This window comes from Triticum aestivum, chromosome 4B, assembly GCF_018294505.1.
Source record: "Triticum aestivum cultivar Chinese Spring chromosome 4B, IWGSC CS RefSeq v2.1, whole genome shotgun sequence".
In the NCBI taxonomy this organism is placed as follows: Eukaryota; Viridiplantae; Streptophyta; class Magnoliopsida; order Poales; family Poaceae; genus Triticum; species Triticum aestivum.
The window spans coordinates 187,998,559-188,005,899 of NC_057804.1; positions in this window are offsets into that span (position 1 = coordinate 187,998,559).

Consider the following 7,341-nt stretch of genomic DNA (forward strand, 5'->3'; position numbering starts at 1 on the left):
TCTCCATCAATAGGTAACACTGTTTTATTTGAAGACCGTGTTTTTATTCCGCTAGATATTGGCATCACCCGCTCCAATTCAAATGGCTGATAAACAAGAAACATAGTTGAATGTAAAAACATTGTTTGAGAGACAGATGCAATAGATCGTGTGGAAAAAAGAGGGCATGAAATAGTTGACATGTATATTGTTTAACTAAAACGGATAGCATGACATAATTTCACATATATGATGTCTATCTAAACTGGATAGCATAGCATAACATAATTCAAAGATATGATGAATAACAAAACAGGATCGCATGTCATAATTCACCTACATGTTATCTAGGTAATCAGGATCGCATCATTTAATTCACATATGTGATTTATATGCTAAACAGAGGGAATTCGATATGATGTCTGAACTAAGAACATGGTGTTGAATATTATGTATATGATGTCTAAACTATGCAATGCAAGACACCGTATGCATGATATGATCAGTATAACCATGCCAAGTTAGAGCATACACCTCAGTAGGGGAATAGGACTGGTCATCTATCTCTGAATCCATCTCTAAGGAGCTATCGAGACCCAACAAGAGATCTGCTTCGACAGGTAGCATTGTCTGCTCCGAAGGCCTTGTTTTCACTCTAGATTTTTCCATCTCCCACCCAAATGGCTGATTCACAGGAAGAGTAGTTTAATGTAGAAACATTGTCGACAAATGGAAATGTAATGAAGAAAAGGATGGGCAAGATATCATTCAAATATATGATGCCTGGTTAAACAGGATGGCATTGCACATTTCACATATATTATGGCTGGCTAAAAGACATGAGACTGCATAATTCCCATATATGATATAGAAACTAAACATGTGCCATTACAGAACATGTCTAAACTAAGCAGATGACAAATATGATGTCAAAAGTAGGCACTGGAAGGCAACATATGCATGATATGACTAACATCATCATGCCAAGGTAGAGCAAACACCTTGGGGGGTAAATAGGAGTGGTCAGCGGCGTCTGAATCCGCCTCAGAACAGATATCTTCCTCTGGATTACAATCTGGAGAGGGGTGGGGAGGGTTTGCCATTGAACCCACCATGGAGCGATGTCTGCATGACATTGTATTGTCGCGCAAAACTCTTCACTTTTTCTCTACATGTTCAGCATGATTGTGTACAATATCTGACGTGCATACGAAAAAATATGGTGAGATTATGTAAGGAGAGCATGCATAAATTTAGAGTGATGGTAACAACCAGTGGATGGATCCAAAAATAATGATAGCAGGCTGATGATTGCTGTAAATTAATAAAGAGACAGATGATGATTGCTTACTATTTGTTTCCCACCCAAGATGAACAACATAGGCATACCCTAGTTGAAGCAGATATTAGATAGACATACTATTCATTGTTGCCTCGATATGTGCCCCATAACTAATTTAGAACTCAAGTTTGAACATGAATTTGGACCTGAGTTGGGAGTCCAAGAGCTGAACAGGACGATAAAGTAGCAGGTAAGTTTAAGCGATGTATAACATAAGCAGAAACAAAAGAGTGCGACCTCTCTTGTGGACCCGTGTACTCCTCAGGTTCATCTGCTGAGTCGATGATGGTGATGCCGTTGGGGTGCGTGCCAGCGGCAGGGAAGGAGATCTGAGGCGGCGAAAGACGGTCAAGAGTCGTGATGTCTGGTTTGGTGGATGCTTCTGTCGATGGAGCAGCTCAGGTGAGGTGGACGACGTCGCGGCAGGAGCAGGACAAACCACACAAAGTTCCCTTCGACACGTACCTGTAACTGAAGTAATTCTGTAAGGGCTCTTTTGGCTTGCATGATTCTTAAAACGCAGGGATAGGAAAAACACCAGAATAGGATAGGAAAATGCACATGGTAAACAGAGCATTTGTAATACACAGGATTTCTATCAACTTGGGTGTTTGGTTTACAGGAATTGGAAGAGCAGAGGAATGCAAAGAAACATGGCCAAAATAAAGAGAAACAATATGAAAGCGTGTACAGTTAGAATGTTATTCTGGCACTAATGCACTTGGTCTTGTTTTCATGCATAGGATTTTGAAAAGTAGGTCCAGGTGGATATTTTGCTTCATTCCTTTCAACAAAATGCATGAATAATTGAATAGTAGAGTGCCATTGGAAAATTCCTATTGCTATGTTTTTCCGTTGAACCAAAATAGCCCTAATGGATCGACGTGAATGTATAGTAATAAGTGACGCAACAAGTGTACAACCTCTTTGCCGTAGCCGGGTCGACCTCAGCATCATTGGGTTGGTCGCTGAAGCAGTTGAGGCAGAGGTGGCTGTCAGAGGTGTGGAGGAAGATTTGAGGAATCTGTAGACGGCATCCAGGGCACTACTCCGTTGTGATGGATCATTCCTTCGTTGGAGCAGCTCCGGTGAGCCGTAAGACGTCAAGGCTGAAGCAGCCCAAGACAGACATCGTCAATCTCAAGTGGGATTCTAATAGCATCTCCAATAGATGATGAAAAATGGATGTAAAATTAACATCACCAAAAACCACCTGACTACAACAGATGAGGTAAAAACTGTTGACTCTGAACTTAACTGTCAAAACTGAAATTAACTGTGGAATCTGAATGCTACTATCGAAACTGAACGCAATGGTAGCAGAGAGGCACTTGACATGTAGTTTAGGGAGGGCTTGCAGTTCATCTTCAACCTGCACACCCCTGAGCCGCCTGCCACCACTAGCCGAACCGCCGGCCCCAGCGCCGCCTCACCGCCCCGAAACAACTGGGCCACTGCCGCCTCGGCCAGCCCTCTAGGCCCCCCGCCCCCACCCTGAACCCTAAGATAGATAGTGGGGTACCTCTCCGGCGAGCCCCTGTCCCCGCTGCGGGTGGTTCTTCCTTAACTCCGGCTAGCCCTCCCAACCCCTGAAAATCGACTGACCCAAAAGTCGATTCAGTCGGCTGAAATGTGGCTTAATCGGAGCAGAGCAGCAGCACGAGCGAGTGGGAGAGAAGCAGCAGGCAGCTGGGCGAGCGAGCGATCGAGAAAGAGCCGGAGCAGCAGCAGCAGCGCGAGCGAGCGAGCGAGAGCCGGAGCAGCAGCAGTAGATCCGGCTGGTATGGACGTGTCACGCCCAATATGCGACCCTATCCAAAAAGGAACTCGAAGGTCCCACCAAGGATAGACCCGCATATTGAAACGCTTTTGCAAGGTGGATATCATTACATCAACATTACATAATAGATGGGGATACATACATAAGGCATACAATGCCACACGAATACAACATCACAAAATATAAGAGCATCATCCGACTACAGATGAAACACAAACAGAAACTCAAACGACATCCACCCTGCTAGCCCAGGCTGCCGACCTGGAACCTATCCCCTGATCGAAGAAGAAGCAGAAGAAGAACTCCAATACAAGCAAACATCGCTCTCGCGTCATGAACATCGTGAAACCTGCACCTGCAACTGTTGTTGTAGTAATCTGTGAGCCACGAGGACTCAGCAATCCCATTACCATGGGTATCAAGACTAGCAAAGCTTAAAGGAAAGGAAGGGGTAAAGTGGTGAGGCTGCAGCAGCGACTAAGCATGATATGGTGGCTAACATACGCAAATAAGAGCGAGAAGAGAGCAAACAGAACGGTCGTCAACTAGTAATGATCAAGAAGTGATCCTGAACTCCTACTTACGTCAAACATAACCCAGAAACCGTGTTCACTTCCCGAACTCCGCCGAGAAGAGACCATCACGGCTACACACGCGGTTGATGCATTTTAATTCAGATCTGGTGTCAAGTTATCTACAACCGGACATTAACAAATTCCTATCTGCATATAACCGCAGGCACGGCTTTCGAAAGATTATACCCTGCAGGGGTGTTCCAACTTAGCCCATGACAAGCTCTCGCGATCAATGAAGGAATAGACCTTCTCCCAGGAAGACCCGATCAGACTCGGAATCCCGGTTTAAAAGACATTTCGACAATGGTAAAACAAGACCAACAAAGCCGCCCGATGCGCCGACAATCCCGATAGGAGCTGCACATATCTCGTTCTCAGGGCAACACCGGATAAGTCAAGCTACGAGTAAAACCAGCCCTCGAGTTGCCCCGAGGTGGCCCCGCAGGTTGCTCGGTTTGGACCAACACTTAGACAAGCACTGGCCCGGGGGGCTAAAATAAAGATGACCCTCGGGTTGGCCGACCCAAGGGAAAGGGATAGGTGGTGGTGAGGCAAATGGTAAAACCAAGGTTGGGCCTTGCTGGAGGAGTTTTATTCAAAGCGAACTGTCAAGGGGGTCCCATAAATCACCCGACCGCGTAAGGAACGCAAAATCCAGGAACATAACACCGGTATGACGGAAACTAGGGCGGCAAGAGTGGAACAAAACACTAGGCAAAAGGCCGAGTCTTCCACCCTTTACCAAGTATATAGATGCATTAATAATATAAGAGATATTGTGATATCCCAACCAAAATCCTGTCCACCATGAAGAAATCTTCAACTTCACCTGCAACTAGCAACGCTATAAGAGGGGCTGAGCAAAGCGGTAACATAGCCAAACAACGGTTTGCATAGGAAAGGTGTCAAAGGTTAGAGGTTCATGGCAATTTGGGATGGCTTGATAAACAGGTAATACGTAGCGCAGCATAGCGATAGAACGAAGCAACTGGCATAGCAATGATAGTAGTGAGATCCAGGGTAACAGTCATCTTGCCTGAAATCCCGCTAGGAAGAAGAACGAGTCCATGAAGAAGATGAAGCCACGAAGACGAACCAAGCGTAGACGAACGAATCCTCACGATCGCAACGGAAACATGAACTAACAAGAAGAAGCACACAACATGGTAAACACACCACACATGAACATGACATGATGCACAACAAGCATGATGCATGACCAATCTAGATGAGGCTACTCATGGCAAGAGATGATGCAAACAAAAGCAACACATCAATGCAAGTTTAAATGAGGCCGGGAACAACATATAACAATTTCGGTAAGTCCTCATATGCAAATTTCGAAATTGGTCCAGATCTGAATAAACCTTATGTTCAAGTTGTTAAACAGCAAGTTAAGATGCACAAAGATGATCTACACGAGATTCTAGTCAAGTTACATATAAAGTTCATTTAGTTCGGAGCTACGGCCTAGAAGATATGAGCAAAACAAGTTAAACATGGCATTGATGCAAAATGCATACAAACATCAAGCAAACACCTCAAAACAAGGATGCAACATGATAATATGAAACTACATGCAAAACTAAGCAAGTTTCATATAGAGCACACTCAAAACGGAGCAACGGTTCAACACACACACACACTATACAAGTTATAGCTACAATCTGTCCAAAACAGCAACTCAACATGCTACAGGACCTCAACAAGAAAACAAAAGGCATGGGCATGATGTACAGGTAAAGCATTACAAAACATGACCACTGAGCTATCTCCAGAAATCACTAGAACATGCTCAAACACACATGGAAAGATTGCAAGTTATAACAATTCAGACTTTGCAGAAAATAACATCACGATGCAATGTTCAGACCTATCAAACAACATGTTACAGGAACTTATCATGGCAAACAAAGGAATGGAAAGATTCTAGTCAAAGCATAGAACAAGAGTCCCTTACTGACCATAAGCCAAAAAGGATCAGAAAATATGATGGCACCCATGTAAACATAGCAAGTTATTATACAGATTCATACATGGCAGGAACATAATTATGAAGGCATGTTTATGAGCTTGTGCAACTCACTACAGAGCAATACATGGCATGGCAAGACAACCAACAGTAAGAAGGCATATTTGTGAAGCTAAGAATGGCAGGATCAAGGTCATAGGGTGCATGGATCACTAGGAAAACACATGGAAACAACTGAACTTAATGTTAACAGGCTGATAGCAACATCATGAAGCAACTTTGGAGCAAGATATGAACAAGCTACAGCAAGATATAAATGCTACCAGGGGCTTGGATGAATATAGCATGACATTTAGAACAAAACATGTTTATAGAACATCTCTAGATTATGCATAGAATGATTAGTAGAAACATGTTTATATAGCATCACGAAATAACAGATTCAGCCTAGCAAAACAGCAACATCATGAACACTACTTAACAAGCTCGATACACTCACCACAAGTCATTGCATGACAAGATAAGTATAGCATCATCAAGAAGACATGTTTGTGAAACAAACCAAGTCAAGAACAAGTCCATAGCATGCAAGGATCAACTATAGCAAGCTTGGCCAAATTAAATAACATGTAAACAATCTGCCAGGAAACATTTTGAAGCAAAAGTAGAGCACGAAAATGACATGTTAGACTACTCCATAATTGCAACCAAGGGCAGGGATGGATAGAGCATAACCATATGTTCAAAACACCCTTACTGAAGTATCTCAAAGTATGCATGCATCTCTCTGTAGCATCATGTTTACATGGCACGAAAATAACAGTAGAATAGGGACTAAAATCAGTAACATCACGATGCCTAGTTTGCATGCTTGTGCTAGTCACCACATTGATCACAAAAAATACATGGTAAGCACCACTGTAAAGAAGACATGGCATAGATCAAAACACATGTAGACATCAACCTCATAGGATGCACACATCAATCATGGCAAAAATGACAAATGAGCTCGTTCTGTTAACAGACAGCAGAAAACATTATGAAGCACTCTTACAACGATGATTCAGGCATCTAGATGACCTCAAATGAATATGATGCAATGGAACGAAATGATGTACTCGTCGAGGCGAACAATTTGACATATTACACGCACGAAACGGAGCTACGGGTGCAGAGATGTGATGGCATGAACATGGCATGAAAATTACACAGAAACGGGGACTTAGCAGTTTTTGAAAAAAAACACGGGCGCAGGATAACTAAATGTCGCACTGAGCGTGATTTAGGCGGATTCTCACCAGAGTGGGCTTGGCCCAGGAGGGAAGGAGGAGCAGGCCTGGCAGGCCGGGGACGCGGGCCGGGGCGACTGGGACGTGGCCCACGCGGTCGACGATGGGAGTGGATCAAACGGGCGAGGCGCGCTCCTGGCGAGGCCGGCGGCGGAGCGACCGGCGGCGAGGCAGGCGCAGCGAGGCGGCGACGAGGCACGATCTGGATCGGGAGAGAGCAGGGTCAGAGAGGGAACGGAGAGGGGAGGAGGAAGCGGACGGGGCAGCATGCGCTCACCGGTGAGGGGGGGTCTCCGGCGAGGTTGCGCGGGGAAGGGAGCTCCTGCTCCGGCGATGACTGAGGCGACGCTGGGCGGCGCAGAGGCGGCGGGACCCTGGCGGATCGGGCGAGGCGAGGCGCGGCG